The sequence below is a fragment of the Paramisgurnus dabryanus genome, chromosome 13 (assembly GCF_030506205.2).
Source record: "Paramisgurnus dabryanus chromosome 13, PD_genome_1.1, whole genome shotgun sequence".
In the NCBI taxonomy this organism is placed as follows: Eukaryota; Metazoa; Chordata; class Actinopteri; order Cypriniformes; family Cobitidae; genus Paramisgurnus; species Paramisgurnus dabryanus.
Genome location: NC_133349.1, coordinates 32142046 through 32158484, shown reverse-complemented (window position 1 = coordinate 32158484; position 16439 = coordinate 32142046). Strand labels below are relative to the sequence as shown.

General features: G+C 43.7%; 27 non-coding genes across 27 annotated transcripts; 12 read left to right on the top strand and 15 right to left on the bottom strand.

Moving 5' to 3' along the window:
- Nucleotides 1-334: 334 nt before the first annotated feature.
- On the bottom strand, nucleotides 335-450 carry LOC141280144 (U5 spliceosomal RNA). Its single transcript, XR_012334937.1, has one exon. It is a non-coding gene; the product is annotated as a U5 spliceosomal RNA (small nuclear RNA).
- Nucleotides 451-1274: 824 nt separating this feature from the next.
- Nucleotides 1275-1346, top strand: trnad-guc (transfer RNA aspartic acid (anticodon GUC)). Its single transcript has one exon. It is a non-coding gene; the product is annotated as a tRNA-Asp (tRNA).
- Nucleotides 1347-1457: 111 nt separating this feature from the next.
- trnag-ucc (transfer RNA glycine (anticodon UCC)) lies at nucleotides 1458-1529 on the bottom strand. Its single transcript has one exon. It is a non-coding gene; the product is annotated as a tRNA-Gly (tRNA).
- Nucleotides 1530-1723: 194 nt separating this feature from the next.
- Nucleotides 1724-1795, top strand: trnad-guc (transfer RNA aspartic acid (anticodon GUC)). The gene has a single exon. It is a non-coding gene; the product is annotated as a tRNA-Asp (tRNA).
- A 652-nt stretch (nucleotides 1796-2447) lies between these two features.
- LOC141280143 (U5 spliceosomal RNA) lies at nucleotides 2448-2563 on the bottom strand. Its single transcript, XR_012334936.1, has one exon. It is a non-coding gene; the product is annotated as a U5 spliceosomal RNA (small nuclear RNA).
- An 824-nt stretch (nucleotides 2564-3387) lies between these two features.
- On the top strand, nucleotides 3388-3459 carry trnad-guc (transfer RNA aspartic acid (anticodon GUC)). The gene has a single exon. It is a non-coding gene; the product is annotated as a tRNA-Asp (tRNA).
- A 111-nt stretch (nucleotides 3460-3570) lies between these two features.
- trnag-ucc (transfer RNA glycine (anticodon UCC)) lies at nucleotides 3571-3642 on the bottom strand. The gene has a single exon. It is a non-coding gene; the product is annotated as a tRNA-Gly (tRNA).
- A 194-nt stretch (nucleotides 3643-3836) lies between these two features.
- trnad-guc (transfer RNA aspartic acid (anticodon GUC)) lies at nucleotides 3837-3908 on the top strand. The gene has a single exon. It is a non-coding gene; the product is annotated as a tRNA-Asp (tRNA).
- A 652-nt stretch (nucleotides 3909-4560) lies between these two features.
- LOC141280142 (U5 spliceosomal RNA) lies at nucleotides 4561-4676 on the bottom strand. The gene has a single exon (XR_012334935.1). It is a non-coding gene; the product is annotated as a U5 spliceosomal RNA (small nuclear RNA).
- Nucleotides 4677-5500: 824 nt separating this feature from the next.
- On the top strand, nucleotides 5501-5572 carry trnad-guc (transfer RNA aspartic acid (anticodon GUC)). Its single transcript has one exon. It is a non-coding gene; the product is annotated as a tRNA-Asp (tRNA).
- A 111-nt stretch (nucleotides 5573-5683) lies between these two features.
- Nucleotides 5684-5755, bottom strand: trnag-ucc (transfer RNA glycine (anticodon UCC)). The gene has a single exon. It is a non-coding gene; the product is annotated as a tRNA-Gly (tRNA).
- Nucleotides 5756-5949: 194 nt separating this feature from the next.
- trnad-guc (transfer RNA aspartic acid (anticodon GUC)) lies at nucleotides 5950-6021 on the top strand. The gene has a single exon. It is a non-coding gene; the product is annotated as a tRNA-Asp (tRNA).
- Nucleotides 6022-6673: 652 nt separating this feature from the next.
- On the bottom strand, nucleotides 6674-6789 carry LOC135728386 (U5 spliceosomal RNA). Its single transcript, XR_010525533.1, has one exon. It is a non-coding gene; the product is annotated as a U5 spliceosomal RNA (small nuclear RNA).
- Nucleotides 6790-7613: 824 nt separating this feature from the next.
- Nucleotides 7614-7685, top strand: trnad-guc (transfer RNA aspartic acid (anticodon GUC)). The gene has a single exon. It is a non-coding gene; the product is annotated as a tRNA-Asp (tRNA).
- Nucleotides 7686-7796: 111 nt separating this feature from the next.
- Nucleotides 7797-7868, bottom strand: trnag-ucc (transfer RNA glycine (anticodon UCC)). Its single transcript has one exon. It is a non-coding gene; the product is annotated as a tRNA-Gly (tRNA).
- A 194-nt stretch (nucleotides 7869-8062) lies between these two features.
- trnad-guc (transfer RNA aspartic acid (anticodon GUC)) lies at nucleotides 8063-8134 on the top strand. The gene has a single exon. It is a non-coding gene; the product is annotated as a tRNA-Asp (tRNA).
- Nucleotides 8135-8786: 652 nt separating this feature from the next.
- On the bottom strand, nucleotides 8787-8902 carry LOC141280084 (U5 spliceosomal RNA). Its single transcript, XR_012334878.1, has one exon. It is a non-coding gene; the product is annotated as a U5 spliceosomal RNA (small nuclear RNA).
- An 824-nt stretch (nucleotides 8903-9726) lies between these two features.
- trnad-guc (transfer RNA aspartic acid (anticodon GUC)) lies at nucleotides 9727-9798 on the top strand. Its single transcript has one exon. It is a non-coding gene; the product is annotated as a tRNA-Asp (tRNA).
- Nucleotides 9799-9909: 111 nt separating this feature from the next.
- Nucleotides 9910-9981, bottom strand: trnag-ucc (transfer RNA glycine (anticodon UCC)). Its single transcript has one exon. It is a non-coding gene; the product is annotated as a tRNA-Gly (tRNA).
- Nucleotides 9982-10175: 194 nt separating this feature from the next.
- On the top strand, nucleotides 10176-10247 carry trnad-guc (transfer RNA aspartic acid (anticodon GUC)). Its single transcript has one exon. It is a non-coding gene; the product is annotated as a tRNA-Asp (tRNA).
- A 652-nt stretch (nucleotides 10248-10899) lies between these two features.
- Nucleotides 10900-11015, bottom strand: LOC141280083 (U5 spliceosomal RNA). Its single transcript, XR_012334877.1, has one exon. It is a non-coding gene; the product is annotated as a U5 spliceosomal RNA (small nuclear RNA).
- Nucleotides 11016-12022: 1007 nt separating this feature from the next.
- On the bottom strand, nucleotides 12023-12094 carry trnag-ucc (transfer RNA glycine (anticodon UCC)). Its single transcript has one exon. It is a non-coding gene; the product is annotated as a tRNA-Gly (tRNA).
- A 194-nt stretch (nucleotides 12095-12288) lies between these two features.
- Nucleotides 12289-12360, top strand: trnad-guc (transfer RNA aspartic acid (anticodon GUC)). The gene has a single exon. It is a non-coding gene; the product is annotated as a tRNA-Asp (tRNA).
- Nucleotides 12361-13823: 1463 nt separating this feature from the next.
- On the bottom strand, nucleotides 13824-13939 carry LOC141280082 (U5 spliceosomal RNA). Its single transcript, XR_012334876.1, has one exon. It is a non-coding gene; the product is annotated as a U5 spliceosomal RNA (small nuclear RNA).
- An 824-nt stretch (nucleotides 13940-14763) lies between these two features.
- trnad-guc (transfer RNA aspartic acid (anticodon GUC)) lies at nucleotides 14764-14835 on the top strand. The gene has a single exon. It is a non-coding gene; the product is annotated as a tRNA-Asp (tRNA).
- A 111-nt stretch (nucleotides 14836-14946) lies between these two features.
- Nucleotides 14947-15018, bottom strand: trnag-ucc (transfer RNA glycine (anticodon UCC)). The gene has a single exon. It is a non-coding gene; the product is annotated as a tRNA-Gly (tRNA).
- Nucleotides 15019-15936: 918 nt separating this feature from the next.
- On the bottom strand, nucleotides 15937-16052 carry LOC141280161 (U5 spliceosomal RNA). The gene has a single exon (XR_012334954.1). It is a non-coding gene; the product is annotated as a U5 spliceosomal RNA (small nuclear RNA).
- Between the last annotated feature and the right edge of the window lie 387 nt (nucleotides 16053-16439).

Genomic DNA, 16439 nt, shown 5'->3' with positions numbered 1-16439 from the left:
ACATACACACCTTATGCCCTTTAGGGGGGTGCTAACAAAATACAAAACTTAAAGAGCTGATGAACCGAAGTGCAGATATGCTTTTCACAACCGTGACTGCAATGTATGCTGACGCTTTTCAAAAGAAATGTCCCACGTTTATACCAAACCGGAACATCATCATATAGCTCCAATAACTCAAAATATGTCAAAATATAATTTAATTAAATTTAATTTAAAATAAAGAAAACATTTAGATGCGCCTGCTACACCGGCGCTTTTGCTTAAAGCCACCGAACACCTTGCGACAAGCAAAACCATAACGAAAGACTTTCTGCATTTGGACATGTTACGTAGCTCTGCCGTGAGCAGAGCACCCAAAAATACAATAAACTCACAATGGTCCCCCTCCACGGAAACCTTTAGTAAAAGGCGAAAGATTTATGCGTAATTGAAGGAAAACTTGAGTTATGCCCAGCAAACCTCGACCCAGTGTGCTCCCTGTGCAACACCATCATGTTCAAAAAGGGTAATTTCTGATTCAGGATCCAACCAGACGCTTCCACCTGGGAGGAGCAAAAGAGACAGAAATACCTTCCTGTCCAAAATAAAGGCACAGGCACAGGCTACTAACATGTCGCAGTATGATCATTTGCTCAGAGGTATTGGGGAATGAAACTCTGTGCACATTACACAGAGGATGCACCGGCACAGGTTACCTCCAATCTCCATCCCATTAGGTTTTCAAATCTCAAAAATCAAAATAATAAATGCCACCACAAAAATAACAGAAGAGGAATTTTCTTCCAAGTCAGGGGATTCCTTATTAATTTCCATAGCCTCTAGAAATAAAGAAAGAAAAGGCCCCAACAGAAGAACAGGGTCTAAGACCTTCAGCTTAAGAGATCATTTTCACTTCAAAACTTTTTTTGGGGGTTAAGATAGTTGATGTTAGGGCAGGGTGTAGTTTAGGGTTAGTTTTTTTGTTAAACAGTAAAAAAGCAAGGGGGAAGGGTCGGTTTAAGCTTCAGGGCAGGGTAGGGTTTTCCTTTTTAAAGGACCTATCTAAGGGTTTACTGATATTGGGGTAAGGATGTGAGTTGGCTGGGGCAGTAGAAGGGAATGTTTTTTAAAAAAAGAAGAAAATAATTTTTTAAAAATATAAACAAACACACAAAATAAACCGAAAACGGGGGAATAAACAGCAAGGCTGTCCTCACAAGTGGGAAGTATGTGTGTTGTAGGCTGAGGTCTGGATTGACGATTCGGCTCGACGGCTCAGCCTGGTCGTCTGATCCTCGTTAGTATAGTGGACAGTATCTCCGCCTGTCACGCGGAAGACCGGGGTTCGATTCCCCGACGGGGAGAGCTCCTTTTTCTTTGACTCTCAAACATCTTGCACGACCCACCGTTACACGTCTAATCGGCTGAACGAATGCGTTGCTCTCCTTCTCACGATGGGGTCGAGCAAAAAGCAATGCGTTGGCCGGGAATCGAACCCGGGTCAACTGCTTGGAAGGCAGCTATGCTCACCACTATACCACCAACGCAGGCAGAAGGTCGTTGCTCAACAGGACTTGTCAGAACCAACTCTTGTTTCAGAGCTGCACTGAATTGATCACGGATTCAGTCGATTCCCTTCCATGCCTCCTGCTGGTATCTGTAACTTGATAGACACAGAAACCCAAGAGTACTCTATCGACAGGGGGGTTGGCCGGCGTGACGCGCGCATGCAGACGTGAAGTCCTCGTTAGTATAGTGGACAGTATCTCCGCCTGTCACGCGGAAGACCGGGGTTCGATTCCCCGACGGGGAGGTTTCCATTCTGTCTAGACTGCCGATTGAAATGCGAGAGGTATGGTACGAGCTAAACACTACTGGCAGTTTTCACACCTCTTGCCGTCCCTATGTTGGAGTTACCCGGCTGTAGCGGACCCCATCCTAATAACGGCCAAAACTTTACTGATGGTTTTAATGAAGTTTTATTGAGCCTTGATACCTCCAACAGATCACCGTAAGAGCTAACAAACAAGTGGAAAATGCGTATCAGCCTTTATATTCATAAACACTTTGAGTGCATAATTGTGACAAATATAACACAGCATTTACTTGTATCTACAGTTTAAATATATGAACATACACACCTTATGCCCTTTAGGGGGGTGCTAACAAAATACAAAACTTAAAGAGCTGATGAACCGAAGTGCAGATATGCTTTTCACAACCGTGACTGCAATGTGTGCTGACGCTTTTCAAAAGAAATGTCCCACGTTTATACCAAACCGGAACATCATCATATAGCTCCAATAACTCAAAATATGTCAAAATATAATTTAATTAAATTTAATTTAAAATAAAGAAAACATTTAGATGCGCCTGCTACACCGGCGCTTTTGCTTAAAGCCACCGAACACCTTGCGACAAGCAAAACCATAACGAAAGACTTTCTGCATTTGGACATGTTACGTAGCTCTGCCGTGAGCAGAGCACCCAAAAATACAATAAACTCACAATGGTCCCCCTCCACGGAAACCTTTAGTAAAAGGCGAAAGATTTATGCGTAATTGAAGGAAAACTTGAGTTATGCCCAGCAAACCTCGACCCAGTGTGCTCCCTGTGCAACACCATCATGTTCAAAAAGGGTAATTTCTGATTCAGGATCCAACCAGACGCTTCCACCTGGGAGGAGCAAAAGAGACAGAAATACCTTCCTGTCCAAAATAAAGGCACAGGCACAGGCTACTAACATGTCGCAGTATGATCATTTGCTCAGAGGTATTGGGGAATGAAACTCTGTGCACATTACACAGAGGATGCACCGGCACAGGTTACCTCCAATCTCCATCCCATTAGGTTTTCAAATCTCAAAAATCAAAATAATAAATGCCACCACAAAAATAACAGAAGAGGAATTTTCTTCCAAGTCAGGGGATTCCTTATTAATTTCCATAGCCTCTAGAAATAAAGAAAGAAAAGGCCCCAACAGAAGAACAGGGTCTAAGACCTTCAGCTTAAGAGATCATTTTCACTTCAAAACTTTTTTTGGGGGTTAAGATAGTTGATGTTAGGGCAGGGTGTAGTTTAGGGTTAGTTTTTTTGTTAAACAGTAAAAAAGCAAGGGGGAAGGGTCGGTTTAAGCTTCAGGGCAGGGTAGGGTTTTCCTTTTTAAAGGACCTATCTAAGGGTTTACTGATATTGGGGTAAGGATGTGAGTTGGCTGGGGCAGTAGAAGGGAATGTTTTTTAAAAAAAGAAGAAAATAATTTTTTAAAAATATAAACAAACACACAAAATAAACCGAAAACGGGGGAATAAACAGCAAGGCTGTCCTCACAAGTGGGAAGTATGTGTGTTGTAGGCTGAGGTCTGGATTGACGATTCGGCTCGACGGCTCAGCCTGGTCGTCTGATCCTCGTTAGTATAGTGGACAGTATCTCCGCCTGTCACGCGGAAGACCGGGGTTCGATTCCCCGACGGGGAGAGCTCCTTTTTCTTTGACTCTCAAACATCTTGCACGACCCACCGTTACACGTCTAATCGGCTGAACGAATGCGTTGCTCTCCTTCTCACGATGGGGTCGAGCAAAAAGCAATGCGTTGGCCGGGAATCGAACCCGGGTCAACTGCTTGGAAGGCAGCTATGCTCACCACTATACCACCAACGCAGGCAGAAGGTCGTTGCTCAACAGGACTTGTCAGAACCAACTCTTGTTTCAGAGCTGCACTGAATTGATCACGGATTCAGTCGATTCCCTTCCATGCCTCCTGCTGGTATCTGTAACTTGATAGACACAGAAACCCAAGAGTACTCTATCGACAGGGGGGTTGGCCGGCGTGACGCGCGCATGCAGACGTGAAGTCCTCGTTAGTATAGTGGACAGTATCTCCGCCTGTCACGCGGAAGACCGGGGTTCGATTCCCCGACGGGGAGGTTTCCATTCTGTCTAGACTGCCGATTGAAATGCGAGAGGTATGGTACGAGCTAAACACTACTGGCAGTTTTCACACCTCTTGCCGTCCCTATGTTGGAGTTACCCGGCTGTAGCGGACCCCATCCTAATAACGGTCAAAACTTTACTGATGGTTTTAATGAAGTTTTATTGAGCCTTGATACCTCCAACAGATCACCGTAAGAGCTAACAAACAAGTGGAAAATGCGTATCAGCCTTTATATTCATAAACACTTTGAGTGCATAATTGTGACAAATATAACACAGCATTTACTTGTATCTACAGTTTAAATATATGAACATACACACCTTATGCCCTTTAGGGGGGTGCTAACAAAATACAAAACTTAAAGAGCTGATGAACCGAAGTGCAGATATGCTTTTCACAACCGTGACTGCAATGTATGCTGACGCTTTTCAAAAGAAATGTCCCACGTTTATACCAAACCGGAACATCATCATATAGCTCCAATAACTCAAAATATGTCAAAATATAATTTAATTAAATTTAATTTAAAATAAAGAAAACATTTAGATGCGCCTGCTACACCGGCGCTTTTGCTTAAAGCCACCGAACACCTTGCGACAAGCAAAACCATAACGAAAGACTTTCTGCATTTGGACATGTTACGTAGCTCTGCCGTGAGCAGAGCACCCAAAAATACAATAAACTCACAATGGTCCCCCTCCACGGAAACCTTTAGTAAAAGGCGAAAGATTTATGCGTAATTGAAGGAAAACTTGAGTTATGCCCAGCAAACCTCGACCCAGTGTGCTCCCTGTGCAACACCATCATGTTCAAAAAGGGTAATTTCTGATTCAGGATCCAACCAGACGCTTCCACCTGGGAGGAGCAAAAGAGACAGAAATACCTTCCTGTCCAAAATAAAGGCACAGGCACAGGCTACTAACATGTCGCAGTATGATCATTTGCTCAGAGGTATTGGGGAATGAAACTCTGTGCACATTACACAGAGGATGCACCGGCACAGGTTACCTCCAATCTCCATCCCATTAGGTTTTCAAATCTCAAAAATCAAAATAATAAATGCCACCACAAAAATAACAGAAGAGGAATTTTCTTCCAAGTCAGGGGATTCCTTATTAATTTCCATAGCCTCTAGAAATAAAGAAAGAAAAGGCCCCAACAGAAGAACAGGGTCTAAGACCTTCAGCTTAAGAGATCATTTTCACTTCAAAACTTTTTTTGGGGGTTAAGATAGTTGATGTTAGGGCAGGGTGTAGTTTAGGGTTAGTTTTTTTGTTAAACAGTAAAAAAGCAAGGGGGAAGGGTCGGTTTAAGCTTCAGGGCAGGGTAGGGTTTTCCTTTTTAAAGGACCTATCTAAGGGTTTACTGATATTGGGGTAAGGATGTGAGTTGGCTGGGGCAGTAGAAGGGAATGTTTTTTAAAAAAAGAAGAAAATAATTTTTTAAAAATATAAACAAACACACAAAATAAACCGAAAACGGGGGAATAAACAGCAAGGCTGTCCTCACAAGTGGGAAGTATGTGTGTTGTAGGCTGAGGTCTGGATTGACGATTCGGCTCGACGGCTCAGCCTGGTCGTCTGATCCTCGTTAGTATAGTGGACAGTATCTCCGCCTGTCACGCGGAAGACCGGGGTTCGATTCCCCGACGGGGAGAGCTCCTTTTTCTTTGACTCTCAAACATCTTGCACGACCCACCGTTACACGTCTAATCGGCTGAACGAATGCGTTGCTCTCCTTCTCACGATGGGGTCGAGCAAAAAGCAATGCGTTGGCCGGGAATCGAACCCGGGTCAACTGCTTGGAAGGCAGCTATGCTCACCACTATACCACCAACGCAGGCAGAAGGTCGTTGCTCAACAGGACTTGTCAGAACCAACTCTTGTTTCAGAGCTGCACTGAATTGATCACGGATTCAGTCGATTCCCTTCCATGCCTCCTGCTGGTATCTGTAACTTGATAGACACAGAAACCCAAGAGTACTCTATCGACAGGGGGGTTGGCCGGCGTGACGCGCGCATGCAGACGTGAAGTCCTCGTTAGTATAGTGGACAGTATCTCCGCCTGTCACGCGGAAGACCGGGGTTCGATTCCCCGACGGGGAGGTTTCCATTCTGTCTAGTCTGCCGATTGAAATGCGAGAGGTATGGTACGAGCTAAACACTACTGGCAGTTTTCACACCTCTTGCCGTCCCTATGTTGGAGTTACCCGGCTGTAGCGGACCCCATCCTAATAACGGCCAAAACTTTACTGATGGTTTTAATGAAGTTTAATTGAGCCTTGATACCTCCAACAGATCACCGTAAGAGCTAACAAACAAGTGGAAAATGCGTATCAGCCTTTATATTCATAAACACTTTGAGTGCATAATTGTGACAAATATAACACAGCATTTACTTGTATCTACAGTTTAAATATATGAACATACACACCTTATGCCCTTTAGGGGGGTGCTAACAAAATACAAAACTTAAAGAGCTGATGAACCGAAGTGCAGATATGCTTTTCACAACCGTGACTGCAATGTATGCTGACGCTTTTCAAAAGAAATGTCCCACGTTTATACCAAACCGGAACATCATCATATAGCTCCAATAACTCAAAATATGTCAAAATATAATTTAATTAAATTTAATTTAAAATAAAGAAAACATTTAGATGCGCCTGCTACACCGGCGCTTTTGCTTAAAGCCACCGAACACCTTGCGACAAGCAAAACCATAACGAAAGACTTTCTGCATTTGGACATGTTACGTAGCTCTGCCGTGAGCAGAGCACCCAAAAATACAATAAACTCACAATGGTCCCCCTCCACGGAAATCTTTAGTAAAAGGCGAAAGATTTATGCGTAATTGAAGGAAAACTTGAGTTATGCCCAGCAAACCTCGACCCAGTGTGCTCCCTGTGCAACACCATCATGTTCAAAAAGGGTAATTTCTGATTCAGGATCCAACCAGACGCTTCCACCTGGGAGGAGCAAAAGAGACAGAAATACCTTCCTGTCCAAAATAAAGGCACAGGCACAGGCTACTAACATGTCGCAGTATGATCATTTGCTCAGAGGTATTGGGGAATGAAACTCTGTGCACATTACACAGAGGATGCACCGGCACAGGTTACCTCCAATCTCCATCCCATTAGGTTTTCAAATCTCAAAAATCAAAATAATAAATGCCACCACAAAAATAACAGAAGAGGAATTTTCTTCCAAGTCAGGGGATTCCTTATTAATTTCCATAGCCTCTAGAAATAAAGAAAGAAAAGGCCCCAACAGAAGAACAGGGTCTAAGACCTTCAGCTTAAGAGATCATTTTCACTTCAAAACTTTTTTTGGGGGTTAAGATAGTTGATGTTAGGGCAGGGTGTAGTTTAGGGTTAGTTTTTTTGTTAAACAGTAAAAAAGCAAGGGGGAAGGGTCGGTTTAAGCTTCAGGGCAGGGTAGGGTTTTCCTTTTTAAAGGACCTATCTAAGGGTTTACTGATATTGGGGTAAGGATGTGAGTTGGCTGGGGCAGTAGAAGGGAATGTTTTTTAAAAAAAGAAGAAAATAATTTTTTAAAAATATAAACAAACACACAAAATAAACCGAAAACGGGGGAATAAACAGCAAGGCTGTCCTCACAAGTGGGAAGTATGTGTGTTGTAGGCTGAGGTCTGGATTGACGATTCGGCTCGACGGCTCAGCCTGGTCGTCTGATCCTCGTTAGTATAGTGGACAGTATCTCCGCCTGTCACGCGGAAGACCGGGGTTCGATTCCCCGACGGGGAGAGCTCCTTTTTCTTTGACTCTCAAACATCTTGCACGACCCACCGTTACACGTCTAATCGGCTGAACGAATGCGTTGCTCTCCTTCTCACGATGGGGTCGAGCAAAAAGCAATGCGTTGGCCGGGAATCGAACCCGGGTCAACTGCTTGGAAGGCAGCTATGCTCACCACTATACCACCAACGCAGGCAGAAGGTCGTTGCTCAACAGGACTTGTCAGAACCAACTCTTGTTTCAGAGCTGCACTGAATTGATCACGGATTCAGTCGATTCCCTTCCATGCCTCCTGCTGGTATCTGTAACTTGATAGACACAGAAACCCAAGAGTACTCTATCGACAGGGGGGTTGGCCGGCGTGACGCGCGCATGCAGACGTGAAGTCCTCGTTAGTATAGTGGACAGTATCTCCGCCTGTCACGCGGAAGACCGGGGTTCGATTCCCCGACGGGGAGGTTTCCATTCTGTCTAGTCTGCCGATTGAAATGCGAGAGGTATGGTACGAGCTAAACACTACTGGCAGTTTTCACACCTCTTGCCGTCCCTATGTTGGAGTTACCCGGCTGTAGCGGACCCCATCCTAATAACGGCCAAAACTTTACTGATGGTTTTAATGAAGTTTTATTGAGCCTTGATACCTCCAACAGATCACCGTAAGAGCTAACAAACAAGTGGAAAATGCGTATCAGCCTTTATATTCATAAACACTTTGAGTGCATAATTGTGACAAATATAACACAGCATTTACTTGTATCTACAGTTTAAATATATGAACATACACACCTTATGCCCTTTAGGGGGGTGCTAACAAAATACAAAACTTAAAGAGCTGATGAACCGAAGTGCAGATATGCTTTTCACAACCGTGACTGCAATGTATGCTGACGCTTTTCAAAAGAAATGTCCCACGTTTATACCAAACCGGAACATCATCATATAGCTCCAATAACTCAAAATATGTCAAAATATAATTTAATTAAATTTAATTTAAAATAAAGAAAACATTTAGATGCGCCTGCTACACCGGCGCTTTTGCTTAAAGCCACCGAACACCTTGCGACAAGCAAAACCATAACGAAAGACTTTCTGCATTTGGACATGTTACGTAGCTCTGCCGTGAGCAGAGCACCCAAAAATACAATAAACTCACAATGGTCCCCCTCCACGGAAATCTTTAGTAAAAGGCGAAAGATTTATGCGTAATTGAAGGAAAACTTGAGTTATGCCCAGCAAACCTCGACCCAGTGTGCTCCCTGTGCAACACCATCATGTTCAAAAAGGGTAATTTCTGATTCAGGATCCAACCAGACGCTTCCACCTGGGAGGAGCAAAAGAGACAGAAATACCTTCCTGTCCAAAATAAAGGCACAGGCACAGGCTACTAACATGTCGCAGTATGATCATTTGCTCAGAGGTATTGGGGAATGAAACTCTGTGCACATTACACAGAGGATGCACCGGCACAGGTTACCTCCAATCTCCATCCCATTAGGTTTTCAAATCTCAAAAATCAAAATAATAAATGCCACCACAAAAATAACAGAAGAGGAATTTTCTTCCAAGTCAGGGGATTCCTTATTAATTTCCATAGCCTCTAGAAATAAAGAAAGAAAAGGCCCCAACAGAAGAACAGGGTCTAAGACCTTCAGCTTAAGAGATCATTTTCACTTCAAAACTTTTTTTGGGGGTTAAGATAGTTGATGTTAGGGCAGGGTGTAGTTTAGGGTTAGTTTTTTTGTTAAACAGTAAAAAAGCAAGGGGGAAGGGTCGGTTTAAGCTTCAGGGCAGGGTAGGGTTTTCCTTTTTAAAGGACCTATCTAAGGGTTTACTGATATTGGGGTAAGGATGTGAGTTGGCTGGGGCAGTAGAAGGGAATGTTTTTTAAAAAAAGAAGAAAATAATTTTTTAAAAATATAAACAAACACACAAAATAAACCGAAAACGGGGGAATAAACAGCAAGGCTGTCCTCACAAGTGGGAAGTATGTGTGTTGTAGGCTGAGGTCTGGATTGACGATTCGGCTCGACGGCTCAGCCTGGTCGTCTGATCCTCGTTAGTATAGTGGACAGTATCTCCGCCTGTCACGCGGAAGACCGGGGTTCGATTCCCCGACGGGGAGAGCTCCTTTTTCTTTGACTCTCAAACATCTTGCACGACCCACCGTTACACGTCTAATCGGCTGAACGAATGCGTTGCTCTCCTTCTCACGATGGGGTCGAGCAAAAAGCAATGCGTTGGCCGGGAATCGAACCCGGGTCAACTGCTTGGAAGGCAGCTATGCTCACCACTATACCACCAACGCAGGCAGAAGGTCGTTGCTCAACAGGACTTGTCAGAACCAACTCTTGTTTCAGAGCTGCACTGAATTGATCACGGATTCAGTCGATTCCCTTCCATGCCTCCTGCTGGTATCTGTAACTTGATAGACACAGAAACCCAAGAGTACTCTATCGACAGGGGGGTTGGCCGGCGTGACGCGCGCATGCAGACGTGAAGTCCTCGTTAGTATAGTGGACAGTATCTCCGCCTGTCACGCGGAAGACCGGGGTTCGATTCCCCGACGGGGAGGTTTCCATTCTGTCTAGTCTGCCGATTGAAATGCGAGAGGTATGGTACGAGCTAAACACTACTGGCAGTTTTCACACCTCTTGCCGTCCCTATGTTGGAGTTACCCGGCTGTAGCGGACCCCATCCTAATAACGGCCAAAACTTTACTGATGGTTTTAATGAAGTTTTATTGAGCCTTGATACCTCCAACAGATCACCGTAAGAGCTAACAAACAAGTGGAAAATGCGTATCAGCCTTTATATTCATAAACACTTTGAGTGCATAATTGTGACAAATATAACACAGCATTTACTTGTATCTACAGTTTAAATATATGAACATACACACCTTATGCCCTTTAGGGGGGTGCTAACAAAATACAAAACTTAAAGAGCTGATGAACCGAAGTGCAGATATGCTTTTCACAACCGTGACTGCAATGTATGCTGACGCTTTTCAAAAGAAATGTCCCACGTTTATACCAAACCGGAACATCATCATATAGCTCCAATAACTCAAAATATGTCAAAATATAATTTAATTAAATTTAATTTAAAATAAAGAAAACATTTAGATGCGCCTGCTACACCGGCGCTTTTGCTTAAAGCCACCGAACACCTTGCGACAAGCAAAACCATAACGAAAGACTTTCTGCATTTGGACATGTTACGTAGCTCTGCCGTGAGCAGAGCACCCAAAAATACAATAAACTCACAATGGTCCCCCTCCACGGAAATCTTTAGTAAAAGGCGAAAGATTTATGCGTAATTGAAGGAAAACTTGAGTTATGCCCAGCAAACCTCGACCCAGTGTGCTCCCTGTGCAACACCATCATGTTCAAAAAGGGTAATTTCTGATTCAGGATCCAACCAGACGCTTCCACCTGGGAGGAGCAAAAGAGACAGAAATACCTTCCTGTCCAAAATAAAGGCACAGGCACAGGCTACTAACATGTCGCAGTATGATCATTTGCTCAGAGGTATTGGGGAATGAAACTCTGTGCACATTACACAGAGGATGCACCGGCACAGGTTACCTCCAATCTCCATCCCATTAGGTTTTCAAATCTCAAAAATCAAAATAATAAATGCCACCACAAAAATAACAGAAGAGGAATTTTCTTCCAAGTCAGGGGATTCCTTATTAATTTCCATAGCCTCTAGAAATAAAGAAAGAAAAGGCCCCAACAGAAGAACAGGGTCTAAGACCTTCAGCTTAAGAGATCATTTTCACTTCAAAACTTTTTTTGGGGGTTAAGATAGTTGATGTTAGGGCAGGGTGTAGTTTAGGGTTAGTTTTTTTGTTAAACAGTAAAAAAGCAAGGGGGAAGGGTCGGTTTAAGCTTCAGGGCAGGGTAGGGTTTTCCTTTTTAAAGGACCTATCTAAGGGTTTACTGATATTGGGGTAAGGATGTGAGTTGGCTGGGGCAGTAGAAGGGAATGTTTTTTAAAAAAAGAAGAAAATAATTTTTTAAAAATATAAACAAACACACAAAATAAACCGAAAACGGGGGAATAAACAGCAAGGCTGTCCTCACAAGTGGGAAGTATGTGTGTTGTAGGCTGAGGTCTGGATTGACGATTCGGCTCGACGGCTCAGCCTGGTCGTCTGATCCTCGTTAGTATAGTGGACAGTATCTCCGCCTGTCACGCGGAAGACCAGGGTTCGATTCCCCGACGGGGAGAGCTCCTTTTTCTTTGACTCTCAAACATCTTGCACGACCCACCGTTACACGTCTAATCGGCTGAACGAATGCGTTGCTCTCCTTCTCACGATGGGGTCGAGCAAAAAGCAATGCGTTGGCCGGGAATCGAACCCAGGTCAACTGCTTGGAAGGCAGCTATGCTCACCACTATACCACCAACGCAGGCAGAAGGTCGTTGCTCAACAGGACTTGTCAGAACCAACTCTTGTTTCAGAGCTGCACTGAATTGATCACGGATTCAGTCGATTCCCTTCCATGCCTCCTGCTGGTATCTGTAACTTGATAGACACAGAAACCCAAGAGTACTCTATCGACAGGGGGGTTGGCCGGCGTGACGCGCGCATGCAGACGTGAAGTCCTCGTTAGTATAGTGGACAGTATCTCCGCCTGTCACGCGGAAGACCGGGGTTCGATTCCCCGACGGGGAGGTTTCCATTTTGTCTAGACTGCCGATTGAAATGCGAGAGGTATGGTACGAGCTAAACACTACTGGCAGTTTTCACACCTCTTGCCGTCCCTATGTTGGAGTTACCCGGCTGTAGCGGACCCCATCCTAATAACGGCCAAAACTTTACTGATGGTTTTAATGAAGTTTTATTGAGCCTTGATACCTCCAACAGATCACCGTAAGAGCTAACAAACAAGTGGAAAATGCGTATCAGCCTTTATATTCATAAACACTTTGAGTGCATAATTGTGACAAATATAACACAGCATTTACTTGTATCTACAGTTTAAATATATGAACATACACACCTTATGCCCTTTAGGGGGGTGCTAACAAAATACAAAACTTAAAGAGCTGATGAACCGAAGTGCAGATATGCTTTTCACAACCGTGACTGCAATGTATGCTGACGCTTTTCAAAAGAAATGTCCCACGTTTATACCAAACCGGAACATCATCATATAGCTCCAATATCTCAAAATATGTCAAAATATAATTTAAATAAATTTAATTTAAAATAAAGAAAACATTTAGATGCGCCTGCTACACCGGCGCTTTTGCTTAAAGCCACCGAACACCTTGCGACTAGGGATGGCTGACGCGAAACAGTCGTTCCGAAGCTTTGCGAGATCCCGAAGCGCAGATGTGTCGAAACACTGATCCGAAGCGTGATTCAAAACACCCATGTCACGTGACTATGACCAAGCGAAGCCTCGAAGTGTTTCACTAAATGTTTCATCAGGTGTGGTCTGCCGAATCAGCGTTTGATTGGCACGGTCGGGAACAGACAACACAATCGCACATCTGTATAAAAGTGAAATAAACGCATATTGACCTTGTGGGTTTTTGTGAGAGGAGTTTTTCAAACGCTGGAGAAATTATCTGTAAAAAAGAAGTAGGCAAAGTCCTTCCACACACAGCAGATGTGACATGGTGGCTTGATATATTTTATTAATTTCTTATTGTTTATGTGGTATTTATCTCTATTCAATTTATTTATTAAATAGACCAGCTTATAGTTATTGACAATGATGAGCCTAAAAGCTCATGTAGTTGTCAAACAGATGGTAAAACAACAACAAAAATATGTAACTTAATTGTGACGACGGTAATAACAATGCGTTTCCCGGGGTTCGATCCAAAGGGCTTTTGCATGAGAGTCTAGGACACTATCCACTCTCCCACCTGATCACTTATGTCAATTACACAACATGTGGGATACAATTTGTCAGCGCTCGTCTAAAACCTTGTCAAGGCTGATCTATGGCAATACGTGCAAATGACCACTAGGTGTCACTGTGGAGGAGGTTTCGATCCATGTTTCGAAGCCTCGACACAATTGATTCAACTGTTTCAGTGTTTCACGAAGCCTCGCTCTGCCCATCACTACTTGCGACAAGCAAAACCATAACGAAAGACTTTCTGCATTTGGACATGTTACGTAGCTCTGCCGTGAGCAGAGCACCCAAAAATACAATAAACTCACAATGGTCCCCCTCCACGGAAATCTTTAGTAAAAGGCGAAAGATTTATGCGTAATTGAAGGAAAACTTGAGTTATGCCCAGCAAACCTCGACCCAGTGTGCTCCCTGTGCAACACCATCATGTTCAAAAAGGGTAATTTCTGATTCAGGATCCAACCAGACGCTTCCACCTGGGAGGAGCAAAAGAGACAGAAATACCTTCCTGTCCAAAATAAAGGCACAGGCACAGGCTACTAACATGTCGCAGTATGATCATTTGCTCAGAGGTATTGGGGAATGAAACTCTGTGCACATTACACAGAGGATGCACCGGCACAGGTTACCTCCAATCTCCATCCCATTAGGTTTTCAAATCTCAAAAATCAAAATAATAAATGCCACCACAAAAATAACAGAAGAGGAATTTTCTTCCAAGTCAGGGGATTCCTTATTAATTTCCATAGCCTCTAGAAATAAAGAAAGAAAAGGCCCCAACAGAAGAACAGGGTCTAAGACCTTCAGCTTAAGAGATCATTTTCACTTCAAAACTTTTTTTGGGGGTTAAGATAGTTGATGTTAGGGCAGGGTGTAGTTTAGGGTTAGTTTTTTTGTTAAACAGTAAAAAAGCAAGGGGGAAGGGTCGGTTTAAGCTTCAGGGCAGGGTAGGGTTTTCCTTTTTAAAGGACCTATCTAAGGGTTTACTGATATTGGGGTAAGGATGTGAGTTGGCTGGGGCAGTAGAAGGGAATGTTTTTTAAAAAAAGAAGAAAATAATTTTTTAAAAATATAAACAAACACACAAAATAAACCGAAAACGGGGGAATAAACAGCAAGGCTGTCCTCACAAGTGGGAAGTATGTGTGTTGTAGGCTGAGGTCTGGATTGACGATTCGGCTCGACGGCTCAGCCTGGTCGTCTGATCCTCGTTAGTATAGTGGACAGTATCTCCGCCTGTCACGCGGAAGACCGGGGTTCGATTCCCCGACGGGGAGAGCTCCTTTTTCTTTGACTCTCAAACATCTTGCACGACCCACCGTTACACGTCTAATCGGCTGAACGAATGCGTTGCTCTCCTTCTCACGATGGGGTCGAGCAAAAAGCAATGCGTTGGCCGGGAATCGAACCCGGGTCAACTGCTTGGAAGGCAGCTATGCTCACCACTATACCACCAACGCAGGCAGAAGGTCGTTGCTCAACAGGACTTGTCAGAACCAACTCTTGTTTCAGAGCTGCACTGAATTGATCACGGATTCAGTCGATTCCCTTCCATGCCTCCTGCTGGTATCTGTAACTTGATAGACACAGAAACCCAAGAGTACTCTATCGACAGGGGGGTTGGCCGGCGTGACGCGCGCATGCAGACGTGAAGTCCTCGTTAGTATACTGGACAGTATCTCCGCCTGTCACGCGGAAGACCGGGGTTCGATTCCCCGACGGGGAGGTTTCCATTCTGTCTAGACTGCCGATTGAAATGCGAGAGGTATGGTACGAGCTAAACACTACTGGCAGTTTTCACACCTCTTGCCGTCCCTATGTTGGAGTTACCCGGCTGTAGCGGACCCCATCCTAATAACGGCCAAAACTTTACTGATGGTTTTAATGAAGTTTTATTGAGCCTTGATACCTCCAACAGATCACCGTAAGAGCTAACAAACAAGTGGAAAATGCGTATCAGCCTTTATATTCATAAACACTTTGAGTGCATAATTGTGACAAATATAACACAGCATTTACTTGTATCTACAGTTTAAATATATGAACATACACACCTTATGCCCTTTAGGGGAGTGCTAACAAAATACAAAACTTAAAGAACTGATGAACCGAAGTGCAGATATGCTTTTCACAACCGTGACTGCAATGTATGCTGACGCTTTTCAAAAGAAATGTCCCACGTTTATACCAAACCGGAACATCATCATATAGCTCCAATAACTCAAAATATGTCAAAATATAATTTAAATAAATTTAATTTAAAATAAAGAAAACATTTAGATGCGCCTGCTACACCGGCGCTTTTGCTTAAAGCCACCGAACACCTTGCGACAAGCAAAACCATAACGAAAGACTTTCTGCATTTGGACATGTTACGTAGCTCTGCCGTGAGCAGAGCACCCAAAAATACAATAAACTCACAATGGTCCCCCTCCACGGAAATCTTTAGTAAAAGGCGAAAGATTTATGCGTAATTGAAGGAAAATTTGAGTTATGCCCAGCAAACCTCGACCCAGTGTGCTCCCTGTGCAACACCATCATGTTCAAAAAGGGTAATTTCTGATTCAGGATCCAACCAGACGCTTCCACCTGGGAGGAGCAAAAGAGACAGAAATACCTTCCTGTCCAAAATAAAGGCACAGGCACAGGCTACTAACATGTCGCAGTATGATCATTTGCTCAGAGGTATTGGGGAATGAAACTCTGTGCACATTACACAGAGGATGCACCGGCACAGGTTACCTCCAATCTCCATCCCATTAGGTTTTCAAATCTCAAAAATCAAAATAATAAATGCCACCACAAAAATAACAGAAGAGGAATTTTCTTCCAAGTCAGGGGATTCCTTATTAATTTCCATAGCCTCTAGAAATAAAGAAAG